The 20,842-nt window shown below is 41.5% G+C and overlaps 1 protein-coding gene across 10 annotated transcripts in view; it reads left to right on the plus strand.

Annotated features, from left to right (window-relative positions):
- KCNJ16 (potassium inwardly rectifying channel subfamily J member 16) overlaps positions 1-20,842 on the plus strand; it is a 151,711-nt gene that overhangs the window by 111,783 nt on the left and 19,086 nt on the right. For 2 of the 10 annotated variants that reach the window (XM_059906462.1, XM_059906465.1), the window contains exon 1: positions 11,768-11,983. The exons of the other annotated variants lie outside the window; for them this stretch is intronic. The gene's annotated coding sequence lies outside the window, so the exon portion shown is untranslated. Of the gene's footprint in view, positions 1-11,767; positions 11,984-20,842 lie in introns of those variants that run through there. 10 annotated transcript variants of the gene reach the window in all.

Consider the following 20,842-nt stretch of genomic DNA (forward strand, 5'->3'; position numbering starts at 1 on the left):
ACCTCACACTCACGATCAAGGCAGAGCGTGATATTCTGACGCTCCATAACCCTGGCAATAACTGCGTCCATCACCCGAGGTCTAGTCCTGATGCCCCGGGGCTTTAAGCAAAGAGATCTGACTCAGACTGGTGGTGTCCACTTCTGTCCGGCCTCAGCTGCCTCTTTGCACAGCGAGAAAGCTGTTCAATCATTTGCTCAAACGTTTATTTTTTTAGGCTCCACCTTGAATTGAATCACATACTTATCTTCCTGCCAAAGTATTTGTGCTGGTAAAACAGGGCAACTCGATCTAGGCAGAACCTGCTGTTTCTGCTTCTGTCCAAAGGGTCAGTGGTAGAAAGGCTGATGGCAGTGATTTTATCATTGAATGGGGTAATTGTTCTGAGGTTTTTGTTTTTCCCTTGAAAGAAAATGCTACAGGCTTGAAAGCTCTAAGATAAGGGGGAAAGTCTATGGCAAAACACTGTGTGCCTTCTCACAAACCTTTAGCTAGTAGAAAACAGATCATCTTTGTTACACTTTGGCTGGATAAAATCGACACATTATATGGGTAACTGAGGTCAGTGGAAACCCTTGGAGTTGATTTTCCCAGGTACTTTTCTTTTCTGGGCTGAATTATGGACCTAATTTAGGCTCATAGTGCTACTTACAGACTGAGTTGAATTCATTGGGTTCATTTATCATATTCATATGTTAAAGATACTTAAAAGCCCAGAGCTGCCATTGTGAATGATCAAATTCTGTAGTCTCTCTTCAATAATCTATGATTTATCTACCTAAGTGACCAGGAAGTGTATAAAGGACTGTGTAATTTTGCTAAATTTGTCAAACAGAGAATCTGAAAAATGGAAGTGTGATCCATTTCGTTTGCCTCGATGGCCAAAAATGTAACTAAAACCTTGTTCAGAAATATTATTTAGTAGACTATGGCTACTGAAAAAAGAAAGTCCTCAGCCAGGCAGGTAAAAGTTTTGCCATTTGGGGCCCAAATTCACGTTTTGGCCCTCTCTGCCACCATTTCTCTCTCTCACTTTACACAAATGCTGTGTCCTTTCCTCCCTTCTGAAGTATGTTAAATCCTCTCCCACTCCACTCACCTATCTAAGCAGGTGTCTCAAAGTCAGAGCCAAATCCACCTTTCACATGACGCTTTTCCAGATAAAATCAGGCAACAAGGAGCACATCCTGGTTTCTATTTTCAGGCAACAAGGAGCACATCCTGGTTTCTATTTCCTTTTCTGCTCATCAACCGTCAGCGAGGACCATTTCCCACTCATTTGAGTATTAGTCAAAACATAACTGAAATAAAAATACAAGTGATCATTGCCTGTTTGCTACAGCTAGTCTTCTAAACAGCTTACTAAACTTCCTGTGGACTGGCATTATGTCTTGTAAATCATAAATTTGCAAATAGCCCATTTGTTACCAACCTCTTGGACTCTTTAATCAGTAGAAATTGGTAAGAGGCCCAATGAGGGATTCAGACAAGTCTTTACTGGGACTTGTGCTGCAGCAGGTGGGGGCGAAAGCAAGTAATGCGTAACCTTGCTCCATCCCCCGGGGGCGGGGGGTGAGCTTAAACGGGGTAAGGGTGGGCGGATCAGTGTGTCGGGGCAGGAGGGGTGGCCGAGGAGGTCTGCCCACCCCCTTCACGGTGCTGTGTGCAGGGATCCCGCGTGGTACCGTGCTTTTGCTCCTGACACCTCACAAGTGGAGAGGTGACAGTTGCGTTTTGGCCTTTTTGTATCTTACTGTTCATTATTTGCCCCGACTGCGCATGCACGCAGTTATTTTTAGTCCCTCATAATTCCTTTGTATTTTGCTGCTCAAGGAGACGTTTGTCCAGGTGCAAGCCCTGCAGCAAAGGGTCCCAGGTCCCAGGTCCCAGCCTGTCTCATAGTAACCACCTTGAACATAGTAAAAAGGCCAGGGGCAGGGACGGGTGGGCAAGGAACAGCATTTATGTCTTTGGGGCAAATCATCAAAAGTTAGGTTGAGGAATGATATAAGATTTGCTCCTTGATAGGATAAATTGCAAACAAGTTAAAAACAGGCAGCATTTATTTTGGGTTTTCCTTCCACTCTGTCCCTCACCCTGTCTCCCAGTTCACACACACACACACACACACACACACACACACACTCCTGATGCTCTGATTTCCTCTCTTCTACTGGTTGCACGTCTACTACTTTGCTTTAGCCCTGTGTAGGTCTTCACTTTCCTGCTATTCTCCAGGGAGGGCTGCTTTGCTTGATTTTTGCCTGTTCCCTTGAATCATCCTGATCCCGTACTCTGTGAAGAGTCACTTTTCCCTTATTTTACCCTCTCATGTAATATTTACATTTAATTTGAGACCCTTGGGTGCATCGACTACACAGTGAATAACATAAATAAGTCAAGTACTATGATGGCCTGGGATGGGGGGGAGGAGTTTTAATTTAGGCGAATTTAGGTTACTTATCCTGTTTAAGCAGAACCTCATTTATGGGCTAGGAAATCAGGTGTTATATAATACCAAAAGGTCTACAATGTGGTCTGCATCACAAATAAATCCTCAGTGTTGCATCTGTGAATTGGAGAAAGTTGCAGAAGTTGAAAGAACGTAAGCTTCTAATAATTAGTGAAAGTATGTACTGCATACACACAGACACCATCTAGACTGAAAGAAAGGGCTGGCAAAATATTTAACAGACTGCACCCAGCCACGTGGCGCTTTATGGTGCCTGTAAGGTGATGAGTCAGAGAAATACAGCCAGCAGAAAAGGTAGGAAAAATGGTCAAATACTTTGACCTTCCTTTTTGTGACTGAAACCAGTTTGAATTGGTAGATCTGACAAGGCTGAAATTTATTACCCACTCTCCCCCCTAGTTTAAAATAATTTTTGACTCTTCAAAGAGTCGTATTGGGCAAAATGCCATATTTCCAAGAACAGGATGCATCCAGCTTGCTATAGTTGATCAGTCTCGAGAGATGGCAGGAACTGCTGTTTTCAACAGTTTATAGTGCAAGGCCATGCAATTTATCCCCAGAAGACTGTTACTATTGAGTATTTGTTACAGTCGTTTTCATCAAGATCAGATTCAATGATAATTAAATTAACCCAGCTTTAACATATTGGCCAATAGATAAGAGTTCTAAGAAAGTCAACCTGCTTTGAAAAAAAAAAAAAAATGAGTGATTGAATGCATTTTTTAGCTCATATAATAAGGGAGTCTGAATAATTTATTTGGGGTTTTTTTTCCCACGAATGATTCAATTTTAAGTATTGGATGGAGGCTATAGTTTCAAGAAGCACGTTTGTTCAAAGTGGTTTTCCCACATTTCATTTACCACCACGTTCTACTGTTTTGAGAGGTTGAATATACGAACGGTGGCCAAGATCATATATGGCAATACAATTCTGACCGTCCCCCCCTCACCCCAGCTCTGTAGCAAATAGCCCTGGAAGACACATTTTTGTAACAATGGGCCCAAAATGATCAAGAATTGGTCCTTGACTTCCAACTCCCCTAATTTTCTTCCCCTGCTTCTAACTTCAAACCAACAAGGGAAAGCAAAATGTGCCTCCTCATCACAGAAGACGCCCACTTCTAGTACACCTGATTCCAGCTTCTCATGCCCCCAGCCTTGGATCAGACCATACCTGAAGCCTTCCTTTTTTCTTTTTGACTATAATGCTTTCCCACTCTTCTGCCTCCTCTTTGAATCTCTGCCAAACACGAGTGATGGCGGCGGACCCCCCTGCTAGAGCAAACTCTGAATGATAGCCCCAACTTGTTCTCATTTGGGTGATCTTCATTTCTGCAATATTTATTTGATGTCTATATAGAAACTTTTAAATAGCAAAATGAGCCCTGCCCAAGTTTAGACAGTCATTTAGGGCCACTGGACCTTCAGTGGAGTGCCAATAATTTTGAAAGCCAGACGAACTGTTAGAAGTGGTTCAAACTTGGGTCAAGACTCCTTTGACCTGGTTCAGATTGATGACAATTCGGCATTTGTCATAGTCAGTCCTCTTTCCAGGTCATTGCAGCAAAGGTCTCACTGCTTCTGTCTCCTGCACACAGTCCGGTTTGGGGGGTTGTTTTCTTTGGAAAACGACATCATCTGTAATTAGTTCAAATTGGCTCTATTTCTTTGAGAAGTCTATTTTGCCTTTATTAACTGAGAAGTATGTGGTATTTGGTTTTAGAAGGTTTCAGTTCTAGTCCTGCTGATACCTTCTTTCATAACAAGACTTTGAGATACTCTATCAGTATATTTAAATCTTATTTAAAAATTGCTAGGGATGTAAGTACCTATTTTATGGGTGGCTTAAGAATGAAAACAAATAACTTCTGTAAAACTGTTACCAAAGTCCTATGTACTAATGTGTGTGTAGTATGTATTCAATAAGTAATGGCTGTGATTATAACATCAAAATAGTGGCTCATATTTCCAAAGGAACAATCCTTTTTTGTCTGATGTGACAACAGAGAACATTTGGAGCAAAGATTTGGAAATTGCTGGTAACTTGCTAGTTTTTCAGATTGCATTAGGTATCAGATAAACACGGCTATCTGACAATATATGCATTACATCCTATGGAGAATAAAGGCAATTGTCTTCATAATTCAGTTGATGTACACTTTCTGCTCTACTGAAAACCACACCTCTCAGACGTGGAATGCTTTGGGGATTAGGCAGGACTGTGTTTTGACCTCAGCGTTTTCAGTGGCCTCTACAGGTTGAACAGTTTATAGCTAGTAACTTGGTCAAGGTTTTTGGATATAAACTTGCCTTTTTAGAGTGTCAAGAAATCTACATTTAAAATGTGTAATTCCAGAGGTGCGGTAAGGTACACGACCCAGCCAGCTGGAGAAAGTAGCATGCTCTTTATTTTCTCTTACATCCTATTACAGTCAGAGAAAGCATCTGACATGGTGAAATGCTTGCTTTGCAGACATGACGTGTGCAAGTTTAATTTGTGAATCCAACAAAGGAAAAATTCCTGGGCCTTTTACATGCATTTTTCTTAATATGATCACTGAATCCGAGTTAGCCATTTAATCCTGAACGAGACATGACTTCACTGGGGATTGCTCCCTGACTAAATTTCGGACTTCCACACCAGGATGCATCAATCGCTTGCACGCTCCTATGCCCGTGCTGATGTCAGGGGCTTGTGTGAGGGCGGGGCCGGGGGAGGGCAGCCCTCCAGCAAATGTTTTCGGAACAAGTATTTGTGGGAAGTTCACTGTTTTTGTCATAAAGGCCCTTTAGTGGTCAATCTGGAAACCACGAATGGAATGAGTTACCCTGTTGAAATTCTTAAATCAAAACGCATTGGTTTTCTTTGGAGAGTTTCACTAAAAATTAGAGGCACAGATCATTACATGGAAGTGGGAAGACCTAACAGGAGCACCTGGGACACGTTTACAGAATACACGTTTTCCATCAGATTCTTGAGGAAACGTTCCTAAGGACAGGCCCTCAATGCAGGCCCATGTAACATAGTTTTTAACTTCCCTACGGTTGACTATTTCAAATGTTTTCAACTCTCTTTCAATCTCTGATCCTGTCTCCCTACCCACCGTCCCCTTATTGAACCAAGAAATAAAATCACCAGTTTCTTGCCATCCCACCTGTTGACCTGATTGCAGCCGTACCCATCTTTCCCTTGGAATCATACTCAACTCTTCCCACCCTTCCCTTTACTCTGCAACTCCTTTCCCTTTTCCCTCCCTCCCTCCCTCCCTGATGGATTTCTGCTTCTTGTGGATTCAGACCCCCAAGTACCTCTTGAATCTGTTCCCTTTGCTTTATTCCCCCAGGTTATGCAATATCTTCCTCACTTCCCTCCCTATCAGTTGTCTGGCCAATCCATTCTCACCACCGCTGCCAGAACACATGCTCTTAAATTCTAATCAGATTGTCCTACTCCCCTGATCAAAGCCCTTTAATCCTGCCTGAGAATAACTGAAATTCTTGAACCTGACTTCCCAGATGTGGCTCACCACTCCAGCTCTCTCTCATACTTTTCCCCATCCTAGATCCCGCCTTCAAGCCAAATAAACACTTTAATTTTTCTTGTAACCGCTATTGGGCGCTAACATGGTTTGTCTCCACCAGTGGCATTCAGTATGAACAGAAGAAGGGTGTAAATTACACCGTTGGGGAAAAATGACTCACAAGTAACAACTGCAGGGTGGATTCCCTAAAGAACGATCACAAACACACCCGTGGCTTTAAAGAAAGTGGAGTCTATCCAAGAGTGAAGAAGGCTACCCCTGAAAAGAAGTTTATTTATTTGCAGAGTTTTAAGTTGAATATTTATAGAGTTTCCTTAATGCACGAGAAGGACTTCACAAAGGCTTACTGAATTACAGGGAAACGTTTAAAACTTTAAATCATTTTTTGCACTATCCCTCTTAACAAGCCAGCCGTTTTGAAGCCAGTTTCTTTTTCATTCCGTTAAAAAAATGACAACTTTAATTAAGACTTCGTGGTAGATAAGAATTGCTTAGTGATTATATATATATATATATATATAATTTAACATATATCAGCTTTGCCCAATTTTCTTTCCAGTACAGACACTAAAGACCAACTTTTTTTTTCCTGACCCAAATATGAGAAGCTAGAGGCTTTTTCTGTGACTTTGTCTTTCTCCATCTCCCTACTCTCATTCCCAGTAGTTGCGAAGTTGAATTTTGATGAAATTGGATCTTTGCAGTGGAATTTTGAGTGGAATCTGGACAGATTCTGGGCTGGTCAAACAACACCTCAATAACTGTGAATTAAGATATGTCGCATTTTAAAAGAGAGAATCAGAGAAGAATAATCAGGATATTGAGCAAATCCTGAAACATGGTTTATGACCCAGGGGTGTGCTGGAGCAGACTTGTGTCAGCTCCCAAGAGCTAGCTGTTCACCCCCCTTACCACCTCCATGTTCTGGTACATCCCATCAGCAACTGGACATCAGCCAGGGTTGCAGTTTATACCATAGAAATTGGCAAACTCTTTACAAAACAGAAATAGTCACAGATGTAGAAAACAAACTTATGGATACCAAAGGCAAAAGGGGGGGCGATAAATTAGGAGTTTGGGATTGACATATACACACCACTAGATATAAAATAGATAGCTAATAAGGACCTACTGCATAGCACAGGGAACTCTACTCAATATTCTGTAATAACCTACGTGGGAAAAGAATTTTAAAAAGAATGGATATATGTATATGTATAACTGAATCACTTTGCTGCACACTAGAAACTAACACGACATTGTAAATCAACTATACTCTAATTAAAAATTAAAAAAAAAAAGAAATTGGCAAACTCTGCAATCAGTCCTTTTTTTCCCTCCAAGAACCCGTAATGAAAATTTGCTAGCACGCAACTGCTTATGAATAAGCTAAGTGTCCCAGCAGTCCTGGTTGACACCTGCTGTCTTGGTGACTCATCGTTTTAGCATTTGTCCCAACACTCTTCACTCTTAAAAGTGACAAGTTAAATCATCACTCTGCATATCAGGAACCTAGGAGGCTTTGGAGGGTTTTCCCTGGAGGAAGTGAAGCCCGGGACTTGGAAGGTAAGAAGTAACGAGGAGATTCTGGTCTTTTTTTGTCTGAAGAACTGCCTGTTGGAAGTAGGACATGACTTGCTTTGCAGAGGGACAGCAGGGGGACAGGAACATCCTGTGAGAGCTACGGAAGACACATTTTTATCTGAGTTTAAGGAAGGACTTCCTCATTGAGAGAGTTGAGTCATCATAAAATAGGAACAGAACACGTGAGGGTCACTGAGGTCCTTGTCAATGAAAATGTCCCAGCAGAGACCGAGGGCCACCTTGAGGGGCTGTCATAGCAGGGCTCAGGCAAGGACGTCTTGCTGTGCTCGTGCCCTTCTGAGCCTTTGAGGTGACGGACTCGGCCACTGCGCCGATTCTCACAGGGTCTTTGCTCAGTAATGTGTGTATTCGGTAGACGGTACAACAACCAGCCGGTGAAGTGATTCATTCCAGTTCGGAAAATAATGATCTAAGCAGAAATGCTTATGATGCCTCTTTGTTAAGCTTTAAAATGGAACAACGATCACTCATTTGAGAGGAAGCCCACGCTAACCAATTGACCACTGATTGATTTCTGAGTCCACATTTGGACATCTATTAAGATTGTCCACTCCGCTTTGGCACAGTTTGGCCAAAGAGAGGAAAATAAGTCAGTAAGTTTCCCACAACTTAGGAACATAGGTAGCGGGAGAGACTTTCGTAAGTGGCGGGAGAGGAATGCCCTGTTTCGCAGTGAGAACTTCAGACACTTCCTCTGTCGCCTATGGTCACCGGGCAGTTGGAATAACAGGAAGCCCTCCGGCCGGCAATAGTGGCTCCTCTGAAGTTTGTTTGGGTCTCTCCAAAGGCACGGTTTCAGCAGGGGCTGAGGCTACACCAAACAACTTAGAATTTACCCCTAAGTATGGAAAATTATGTTAACATAAACAATTCTGTCCATTACCTAGCGTCTACAATGTACCATAGAAAGGTCTAAATTTTTTTTCTATTTCAAATGATTAAGTCAGTTTGATTATCTTATAGATCATCATAAGAATAGTTATGTAGTTTTTCCCTAAGCTCGATGCCTTCCATTTTACACACTTTTACTCTTACCTAACACTTTGCCCATTCCTTCAGCCATGTAAGATCTTCCAATGTTTTCCATTTTTCGTTTGACTTTTCACCACCCAGAAATCATCCTCCAGCCCAGGTGTGTCTCTTCATGTTCTCCCATCAGGCTGTTATTTAACGGCATTGAGAGGGCAAATATTATTGTCTGATACTTTTATAAGTGCTTTACGAATATTCATTCATTGCTTCTGCTGAGAGCTATACCGAATAGGTGTTTTTATTATCATTCTTTCACAGATGGGGGGATGGAGGCACCGCGAGAGTCAGGCTTCTAATCAGCAGAGTGTCTCCCACCGCAGTTCGTAATCACTATGTTGCCTCGCACTTTAAAGATGAGAAATTGAACCCATCTTAACGCGATTCTCTGAAAAACCAATGCGGACACTTAATGCCTCAATGGAAATGCGCTTTCTCTCTACCTATTTTCCTGAAGTCCAGCCTTCTTCTTATGAATGTATATTTTCCTAAGCACAGAGCTGTGTTAACATCGAGTTCCAAACACTGCGTCCTTTTATACACATTTTACATACGTACCTTCTCCTTAAAGAATCCACCTTTGTGGTGTTTTAGGAAAGAAATCATATTTACGTATTTTGTGAATCCATATCCTATTATGGACTTCACTAACCGAGAGTAAAACTCATCTACCTGGTTCTTTGAGGCTAGGAGAGCGGTTCTCAACCAGGGGTGATTTTGTCACCCAGGGGACATTGGACAGTGTCTGGACACATTGCTGGCTGTCACTTTGGGGGTTGGGGTCATGTGGCATCTCGTGGGAAGAGTTTAGGGTTGTTACTAAACGCCGTATAAGCCCACAACATCCTCCCACAAAAAGGAATTATCTGGCCCAAAATACCAAGGCTGAAAATCCCAGGTCTAGGGTATCCTGTGCATTTAAAGTGATTCTGTTGAGGACAATGTATGCCCCTCCTCAACTGTACTATAAAAGCTGTAGAAAACTCTGTGCATATGCGACTACACCTATTAATGGGTCTCTCATTAACATATCAGTCTGTCATTAAGTAGATTCTCAATTGATGTCCCATATTTTATTTACTCTTCTCACAAATCTGAACGGTTTAGAAAGAACTCGGATTCATAACCTAGTCTGAAAACAAATATAACTCTTAAGGAAAATGGTGATAATTGCAGATTTCTTTAGTACTTGTTATTCACTCATTCATTCATTCATTCTTTTTTTTTTTCAAGAAATAACTATTAAGCATAAACTGTACACCAAACAATGTTATAGGTGAACAAGTAGTTTAGGATTAGGCTATGATTAATTTGTAGATTAAAGTTAGGATTATTTTAATGTGTACTGAGAAGTTATTAGTATGGGTTTTATATTTTCTGTAGTTTATGTTGTTCTACACAATTATATAAACAATGTTTTATTTACGATGAAATTAAGCAAAGTATTTTGCATAATGTAGGAAAAAATGGGAGAGAAAATGATTTTTAGAAAGTTGACTATTCACTTCTCACCCAATTAGTTAAATTGGTGGTTGGTAATATAACATGCACAAAGCAGACACAGCTGTTGGTTCAATACAAGTATTCCACTCTCTCCTCATGATTTTGTAATGAAACCATGAGACCAAACAGGACACCTTCTTCAAGTCTCCCAAAAGAAGTACTTATTTTTAATAAAAAGGACACACAAGAATCCTTGTAGGACATTTACTTAATTAAAAATTAAGAAGTTGGCAAAATCTTATGTGACAAAGTGTACATCTCTCATATTAAAGCAAAACAAAAAACTCCCTCCCTGAAAAATAAACCCCCCTTGAGCTCCATGTTCCTTCCCATCCATCAGCCCATTTTTCTACTCCATTTGACAGCAGGACTCCTTACAAAGGGGATACGTGTTTTCTCCACTTCCTCTCGCCCTGTTCCCACTTGTTCCTGATCTAATCAGGCATTTGTCTCCAAAACTCTACTGAGACATCTTTCGTCAAGCCACCAGTGACGTCACATGGGCACATCCAACAGTTAGTTCTTAGTCCTCATCTCGACCTCTCATTAATCTCCGACACAGAGGATCACTCCCTTTTTCTTGCCATCTTTTCTTCACCTCCATCTCATGGTTTTCTGTCTACTTCAAGAAATTCTCCCTTTCAGTCTCCTTTGTTGGCTCATCCTCATCTTCCCAACTTCAAATTGAGTTGCCCCAGAGCTTAGTCCTGGGAATCTTTCTTTCTCTTTTCTAACTACCCTCACTCCTTGCGTGGTCTCATCCATGTTCATGGTTTTAAATACCCTATATGTACTGATAACTTCCAATCTTATACCTCCATTCTGGACCGCTCCCCTCAATTCCAGAAGAATACGTATTGTCTACCTGACATCTTCATTTGGATGTCAGAGAGCATATCCAATTAACCACAGTAAAACCTCAACCACTGAGTTCCCCACTTCAAAATTCCTTCTCTCCTGGTTTCATCATCTTAGTAATTGGTACCAGCATCCAATCAATTTCTTGGAAATGTCCACATTTTCATGACTAGTTCATTCCAAATTATAAGACTTCCCAATAGGTGAAAAGTGGATATTGAGTAAGAGACTTATTCTCTCCCATATCCCAAACTTAGAACAAACAAACAAGCCAGAAAATAAAACGGGCTTCTCAGAAAAATATCTAAACGTTGTCCTTGAAACCACTACTGGGCTTGTCAGTGGTCTTCAAGGGGCACACATTTCCTTGGAACCCAAATGAAATGCTGTTTGCCTTAGGTGAACGATTACATAGACAGGGTGTGTTTGCAGAGAAAAATCTTTACAGTGACAGTCTAGGGCACCTACACTTAAGAAGAACACACTTGGAAGAAGTTGTTCAAGTCCTGGAGGTGTTAGTGAGAAAAAAATCCAGCCTCTGGGACAGTGAGAAGTTTAGGGGCAACTTTCGGCCATTTTGTGATTTGGGGAGAGCCTTGTTGAATAAGTTCGAAAAACAAAGGTATAGATGGGCAGGAAGGGAGGCTCTTTCTTCTTGATTCTTGTTTTCTGGAAGCCACCACTGGCAAGACTATCTACTACGGGTAGGCATGGGAACAAGTTAAAGAAAGTGTTGATTCACTAGAGGCAAGCGGAGATCTCAGTGGCCTTTGTATGTGGTGAATGTGTCCGGAAAAGCAAAGAAGAGCGAGATTCTCCCGTGTGCTTTCTCATCTCCATGGCGGTGGGTGCTGACAGCTTGAGAGAGCTTGGAGGAGCAGAGAGAAAGGAACCCTGGACGTCTAGTTGCCGTGCTCTTATACGATGCAAAAGACACGGGGGTCTGAGCTGAACTTCATCGTCCGTAACTAAGGTAAGACCATCTAGTGGGTTACTAAGTGAGCCAAGCCTGAAAGCATTGCTCTCTTGCTCGATCTTTTTTGGGTGTATGCCTGCTAGTAGGCACCCTTATGATGCTTCCTTTGGCTACATAGTCATGATTGATTGCTCTACGGTCTATGGCTGGGAATAGTCTTTCTTTCCTTCATATAATCTCTGGGGAGTGCTGAATCAAACAGATTAAGAATGCAAGTGCCTTTTATAGATCAGGGAAGTAACCATCAGAAACAGAGAGACAGACTTAAAAGCATGATGACTTATCCAACCGAATGTGACTTATTGATGCCGTGGGGCAATGTGGAAAAGGATGAGTCTTTAATTTCCTGTGGAAATAGTCATTCATCAAACCCTCCTTTTGTGTGTCTTCGTCACTCTTCCACTGTTCCAAAGTGACAACAAAGTGGCACTGAAGATTTGAAACCGTGTGATGAAAGGTGCTGTCATTGACTTGTCATTAATGACGTCTTGACAACTAAAAATATAGACAGAAATACTGTAAAGACGCATTAGAAAAAAAAACTGCTAAAAGGTAACTTCAATAAATAGTAAGCTCCTCAGGCTTTGACGTCTGATTAGGTAGAAAAGCACTGGGCTTTTTAACTTTTAATGTTTTTCTTCTACTCACTGTCGTCTTTTGGTTTGCAATCTGGAGCGTTGCCAGGGAGTCATTAATATCGGTTAACACCCCATGGCTTTAGAGTTCATTTCTCTGGTGAAAGGAGCAGAGGTTGAGATAATGCAGCTTGTCTACCTGGAAATTCCAACATTGCATAGATGCAGGGCCGTGGGTTTAACCATAAATATGTCTTATTTACAAAACTCTTTAAGCTTTTCTTTCTTTTTTTTTTTTGCAGTTTACAAGACTAGTTTAATTGTAATGCCTAAAACAAAGATTAAACATAAAACATTAAGATTATAGGCCAATTTAAATTTTGCTATATAATAAAAGAAACTTGAGAAATTGCAAATTAAATCTACCAGTGGATACGTCTACCCAAGAATGTAAAGATAATATACATTAGAAAAATCTATTGATACAGGTAATATATGAACACATTCAAGGAAAAAAATGATCTTCTCAATATGATGTACCCAGTAGATGCAGAAAGCTCATTAAATAGAATTTGAAGCTTATTCATAATTTTAAAAAATCATTAACAAAATAGACAACAAAAGTATATATCAGGAATGCAGCAAATACCATATTTGTTTAAGCTTTTCTTTTTAAAAGCCCTTCCCCCTCCTTCTTTAATTTCCCATGAGCCTTGAAATCATTTGGAGAATTCACAGGGAGCTAGGGGAACATCCCTAGAGGTTCTGAAAGCCCATAATCCTGAAGGTAGAGTTCAAATGGGCTGCTTACACCAGCGTGACCTTCACAAGTGACTTAGCTTCTCTCTGCCTTCTTTTCAAAAGCCTTTCACAATCTCTCTCTCTTAGATATCATTTAATCTCCTTCGATTTAATCTCCTTCGATTATGGTGCCTGGCACACAGTGAGCACAAACTCAATGGAGACAATTATTATTAGCTCCATTTTAGAGAGGTGGGAAGCTCTGATACAGACAGTGATAGTCGGTTAATAGCTAAGCTTAAAGTAATATCTCAAATGGCTCAACTCCTGGGAACATACATCTTGTTCTCAGGTTTGAGAAAATACGTGCCAGTTGCACTTTTGCAATTAGGATGATAGAATACTCATGATATTAAAGGTAGTTCTGGCAATTTACACCAGCCTTGACCCTCTTCTTTTTTTTTTTTTTTTTTTTGTCTATCTTATTAGCTGTATTAAGGTATAATTTATATACAATAAAACTCAAACATTTTAAGTGTACAGTTTGATGAATTTTGACAAGTGTATAAGGCATGTAACCAACACCACAATAAAGATATACATCATTTCCATCACACCAGAAAGTTCCTCATGCCCTTTTGCTGTCAGTTTCTTTCCCTCACCTCTAGCCCCGAGAAACCACTGATCTGCTTTTTTATCACTCAGTATGGTCTTCTCTAGAATTTGACCCGCTTCTGACATGGTTTTCTGAGCAGCAATATTCCACTTTCAGCTTCCAGACACCCACATTCCATCCCTGGACCTCGCCTCTCTGATGAGGCCAATCTCCCCAGCGATGCAGCCGAGGTCCAGGAAGGTATGTGGGATGGGCTGGCATCAGGGTGATGAGGGTCAAGAAGCGAGTCCGGGACAAGGGCGTGCTTTTGTGTGTACGTGGTCTAATAAAGACAAATCAGTCATTTCACATTTTGATCTTTTTAAAAATCAGAACATCTGCCCCCATCATGTTCACTGTGGCTGCTTTAAGTCAGCCAAGGCAAAGTTCCTGGTTTTGTCCAGGTGAAAACTACTGACATTTATGGGACACCTACCATTTTATAATGCTATCTGATTTCATTCTCTTAATTACCCTTTTAAAGGGATGGGGATCAAAAACGTAAAATAACTGGTTGGAATTCACATAGGTAAGTGGTAGACATGAGATTCCAACAGAAATCAGTCCGACTCCAAAAATCAAATATAAATGATGTAGGTAAAGGTACTATTTTGTTTGCATTATGTAAATAATATAAATGGAATAACAGGTTGTGAAAAGAACCTGATAAGACCTTTCTGAGACCCAGACCATCAAAACCTGAATTTGGTTCACCTGCAAGAAATAGTATGTCTGACCTCACAGCGGGATTCAGGGACAGCCTGGGACACAAGAGTAACTGATCCAGAAGCATCTCTGGCCCTTGGAAACTTCCCTGTCAGCCCTTATTCTGGGCTTTCCCTAATTTTTCTGTTAAGAAAATCCATGATCCTGCCTGAGATTTTTTTTTTTTTTTTAAATTTAGGACATACGCAGAAATACAAAATGAAAATAAAAACAGATCAACTAAAATACAACGTTGATGCAATGAACAAAGGCACAAATAATACCAAAACATGGGTCAGTATGATCTTTTCTCTTGGCATGAAAATATGGCTCATAATTATTAAAATAAAAGACTAGACCCAAGTGTTTTTACTTTAACAAGAAGATGAGGTCTTTCTGACACTTTATTTTTAATCCTCTTGGACAATCTTTCACCATTGTTCATTTCATAAAATTGGAGGAAATGCTATTTAGTGGTTAATGAAAAATAACATAAAGCCTTTAAATCTTTGTATAAAAAGAAGCCTTCAGAATTACCTAGCTTAACCTCCTAACAAATTCAGGAAATTCTTCTATATATATTCTTCAAGTTGGTCATCCAAATTCTGAGTCGATGGTCCTGATCTTCACCAGATCGTTAGAGATACTAACAATAAAAAATTCTTCTTGATACAGAGATTAACTCTACTTCCCTGTAAACTCCATACACAGATCCTGGTTCAAACTTCTGTAGCATCACCCAGCAGGGTCCATTTCTCTACTGCACAAATGTAGATGTCCCCTCTCTGCATGTCTGAGTGTGAACTACTTGAGCAGGGTCATGTTTTCATTATCTCAGCACATCTAGTTCAAGTTCAGGGACTATCGTTGGTGCTCAGTAGGGTTTTGAATACATAAGTGGATACCTTCTTGAATATCTCCTCCTTCAGTTCTTTCCCTAGTTTTCACTATTATAGTAACTTCTCCCGAAAAGCAAAATATCCAGAATTGAACGTTATACTTCAGATACGGAATCTCTCCAATTAAACCAACTCTTATTACTTTCATGGGGAGTTCTGTGTGGATGAAAAAGTATTTTTGTTGACTCTTGGCCTTGATTTTCTGGGAAAGATAGATTTTTTTCAGCTCAGCGGCCACCGCCCCCTCCTCACTGCTCCTCTTCGCTGGCCTTCTGAGCTTGAGATAGATCAGTGTTTAGTGGAATCATCTACCTGGATTTCCCTGCTGTGAATTTTCCCAGTCCCTAGGGCTTAGGGGACTGTACCCCACACGCACACCCCTCCGCTGCCGGTTCTGAGATGGGTCAATCCCTAGGGCACCTGAGTGGCTCTACAACACATCCCAAAGGACTCAGCCGGAATCTCCTGCCATGAGTGCTGCTTTGAACTCGTGCCCCAGCCCTAGTGACTGGGATTCCTCTTTTCTTTTTTTTTTTGGCTGAGATCAGGTCCAATTTTAATGAGGAGAAACATTTAGTTTGGGGGAAATCTAACTATCATGTTTTGTGTTTCATGGTTTTGATTCCTGTGTCCTAAGAACCCTTTGCTTACACCCAACTCACAAAGATTTTCTCCTATATTTTTCTCTAAAAGCTGTGTAGTTTTTCTATTTTTATTTAAGTCTGTAATAGATCTCAAATTAATATTTGTGTTTAGTGTAGGGTAAGGGTCTAGGTATATTGTTTTCTCTAGGGATATCAAGTTTTTCCAACACCATTTGTTGGCTACTTTTTCTCCCATTGGATTGTTTTCATGTGTTTGTTGAAAAAATAAAATAGACATATAAGTATATATCAATTTCTTAGCTCTCTATTCTGTTAATTTCACCCATTTATTGATCTTTGTGTCAGTAAAGTAATTATTTGATCACCATATGTTATAGTTAATCTTGAAATTATGTAGCATAACATAAGTCTTCCAAGTTTATGTTTCTCAAGTTCGCTTTGGATACTCTAGGTCCTTAACAACAACAACAACAAAAAACCATCTACACCCTGATTCTGCTTCCAGCAGTTCCTCTCCTCATTAAGGGTTAAAGCTTTAGCTATGGAAGGAGGTGAATTTCTTGTAGTCCTTTTCCCCCCAACTGTTTACTATCTGTGTGACCCCAGATAAATCTACCAAACTAGTTAAGCTTTAATTCTTCATCCCTTGCAAACTATTATATATAGGATGGATAAACAACAAGGTCCTACTGTATAGCACAGGGAACTATATTCAACATCCTGTGATAAACCATAATGGAAAAGAATATAAAAAAGAATATATATATATCCCAATCTCTCAATTTATCCCTCCCATATACACACAACTATATTTGAAATAGGTGACTAATAAGGACCTACCGTATAGCACAGGAAACTCTACTCAATACTCTGTAATGACCTATATGGGAAAAGAATCTAAAAAAGAGTCGATATGTGTATATGTACGACTGAGTCACTTTGCTGTACACCTGAAACTAACACAACATTGTAAATCAACTCTACTCCAATAAAATAAATTTTAAAAAATTCTTCATCCTTAAAATGGTGATGATATTGATACCTAGTTCTCAGGATTTGGGGGAAAATGAAACAAATTCATGGATGTAAAGGGCTGGCACCTAAGAAGTGTTTCTTTTCAGGCTGAGGAGCACATACAGCCCTTATCCTCACTGCGTCTGGATTCCCTATCATCCTGCAGCCCAGCTCCACACACAGGCCCAGGTATTTTTGGCCACACGTCTTGGATGTGGTCACTCTTCTGCCAGGGTGTCTGCCTGCCGCCCGCACTCACCTCTCCTGAGCTCCCCACCTCTGCGTCTCCCCTTCCTTCTCGGCCCTCGGCCTCCCACTACGTGGCTGTCACACTAATTCACAAAAGCCCTGGGAGTCTTCTCTCCCAACACTGCCCTCCGTCAGTGCGGCTGAATTCCTGTCCTTCCACAATCATGGATGGACCTGCTTCCAAGGCACCGCCAGCACCCCTCTGCAGTGGGCAACCCGAAACCCTTGGCCTTTGACCTTAGGGGTCTGGCCATTTTCTTGCCTATTAGTCCACACACATCAGATTTGGCACCTAGAAAGGCATTACCAGATTCTCCCCAGATGCGTGCTCCCAGCCATTGGGGTGATCCAGTGAGCTCCCCCGGCCCACAGGCTGCAGAGCGAGAAGCCGTGAGCGCCGCCAGCCGTGTTCCACAGCCAGCTGCTGGATCAGCCTTAGCGATCATCTCCCGAGGCTGCAAGGCTCAGAATATGGCGGTCCTCCGGCTACAGTGTTCCAAGGTGTCCCTCCAAAGCGTAGGAAGGCACTCCCTTCCATCTAAAAAATTCTGAATTGTAATGACAATATGTTCATCACCCTTGGGGCGTTTCTTTTGCAATGGAGATAGAAATGTGTTTTCTCTCATCCCAACCTTGGGTTGCTTTGTATTCTTTTATGAGATAGTCAGTCAGCTGTGGCCATGACAGCAGACAGCATCGAGGCTCAGAAAAAAATCAAGTGTATTATACTCAAACGTCCTTGAGACAGCAGATGTGGCACAGGACCACGTGGGAAAGACACCGGGGTGGTCCAGAGGCAGAAGACAGCAGCAAAGGGGAGGTCAAGTCACAGCTGGCTTCTATCAGGGTTTACGTGAGGAAGTCAAAGCAGGGCAGGATGAATAGCTTAGCTGTGGCTAGTTTGAATGATTCTGGAGAACTCTGGGTGATAAGGGTTGTTCCTAGTTGCTTGATACCTGGCCCTGTGATGATGAAGGCAGAAGAATATTGCCTTCTTGGGCGTACAGCCTCCTGGAGGAGATGTGGCCCTGGTTGAGTTAGTTTGCGTATCTAAAGCATGCTCCGGGCTGGGTCTTTTTCTATCTCTAAGGATTGGCTAGCCCTGAGAAGGGCAGTCTCTCTCCAGCCAGAATATGTCTTTGTTTTTGTTTTCCTTTTAGGATGTCAAAAGATCGTAATAGAAAATTTTAAAACCTTTACAATGCATAGGTATTCTTTCATCTGTGGCTTGAGCTGACAGACAGACCCTCCTTTGTCACCTAAGAAATTCAGTAAAATGGATCTCTCTTTACTGATACTAGCCTGCCACTGACCTAAAGGCCTTTCAGTTTTGGGTCCCTCTTCTCTACCCTGAATTTTTCTGTATTTACTAACCACCACTCTTGTATGACATGGCAGATTTCTGGTCACGGTTTTAGTGTCCTTGAGGAGAGCAAGCCAATGTCCTATGAACCTCAGGGAAAATGGCCTTTGCCTAGTTACAGGGATTCATAAACTACCTAAAACATGCAGAGGAGGGCTGGGAATGTTAATTCTCTAATTCACTGATGAGGAACCACACACACACATACACACATCCTCTTCAGTACTGGCTCTTCACGATTAGGGCTAATCCTTCCATAAGAATCAAGCTTCTGGCTGCAGAAGAAATTAATGCCAAAATAAGTCTGTGTTCTTTGGATCCAAGCAGTAGGAAGCTTTATCCTTGCCGCTTTCCTCAGGATGCTCTGTGACATCATCCACACTGGGTTGTTTTTCCCTTTGTATTCAAACACTTTGGCTTAATTCCAAAGGGCGTCCAAAGGCAGCAGACCTTCCCTGCAACCCACCCATGGGCCGTGTAATCTCACAACTGGAAGCATTCGGCGCCATGAAGAGGCATCGCCCAATTCGCTGTCTTTGATAGCCATCAGCCCACTCCCACCCCAGGCCCGGGCTTCCTCTGGCCTCTTTCCTTGCGGACCCTCTCTAGGTTCTGAGTGGTTCAATCCAGTGGCTTTGCTGGTTGACAGTCACTGGGGCTTGTGGATACTGGTGTGCACATCGTGGGCTGATCTTATCAGTAGAGTGGGTAGACGTGTCTCAGGAAAGCTTGAAAACAACCACAGATGCTGAGATATTTTCCCACAGCCTGCATATTTAAAGTTACGGGACTAGCATACAATCTCCTTAATTCTAGAAAACCTGGTTCAAGCCTTATCTACAAAAGATATGTACATCCAAGAGGATGACATTAACTTTTATGCACCATCTAGAATCTAGTTACAGAGACCTGGGTTGCAATCCTGGTTCTTTCACTTTCCACCTCTGTGATAGATAGTGAACAACTTCTTTTCTCTAAGTTTTAGTGTGTTAATTTGCAAAGCAAAAAAAAATGGTAAAATAAAACAAGCATTTCAGGTTTGTTGCTAAAATTAGGGGAGAGTGACACAGAACTCAGGCACTGAGAGAAGAGACCCAGCTGGACGGAGGGGCAGGTGTCACTAGCAGTGTGGGCTGGGAGCACAGAGAGACGCCTTGATTAGCATCACAAGTTGCCTATGGGCTGGACCTCCCAGGCCGCATCATTCTGAACTACTTGGAGGTACTTTCTGACCGCTGAGCCATCACTTTTTAGATAATCGAGATTTTGATTAGTGCTGTTCTGTTGAACTGACAGTAAAGTCTCCTTGGCAAAAGGAGCCGGCCGGGGAGTACATCCTACAGATGGATAAGGTCAAAAATCCTTCAGTGTTGCTTCATTACAAAGAGTGTTCTTTGATTCAGATGACAAGGATGGAGGTCATGAACAGCCCTGCAGGGGACAGGAGGTGGACACCAGCTTTGCTTGATGGCACAGGCATAGATATTGTGTTCCCATGCCAAGGCAACCGTGGACCAAGAACCCAAGAAGCAAAGGGAAGCTCTTGGTTGATGGTGCTGGGGAGTGAAGTTCACAAGATTTTGGGGTCATGTAATCAAATCCGAATGATTAACAGAACAAATATCTCCTTATACTATCGTGTCTCCTCTCTTGATTGCCTGTGGATGTGGAAGCTGGCATGGATGTATTCACAAGCTGTTGAACATCTGTCTTTGAGGACTGGCTTCTAATTTTTTTCAATGAGGGCATCCAATCTCTCTTTCTACAGGAAATTTGCATGAGATTTGGGAGTTCAAACTGTCAATGATATTCACATTTCTCAGTTAAAAAGCCAACATTTCTTCCTCTGGCCCTAAACTCTATGCGTGGAAAAAGCTGTTTTAGTTCATAGCATATTCTTTCTGTTAAGATAATTAAACTTCTGCAGGACTGCCAACGCTCATCAATAGAATGAATTTTTCATAAATGTTATCTACCTTACGTGGGTGCAAACTGGCATTTTGATTAAGTTGAAGCCAAAAGTTATTTTATTAGCAGAGAAAACCTTCCT

This window comes from Balaenoptera ricei, chromosome 20, assembly GCF_028023285.1.
Source record: "Balaenoptera ricei isolate mBalRic1 chromosome 20, mBalRic1.hap2, whole genome shotgun sequence".
In the NCBI taxonomy this organism is placed as follows: Eukaryota; Metazoa; Chordata; class Mammalia; order Artiodactyla; family Balaenopteridae; genus Balaenoptera; species Balaenoptera ricei.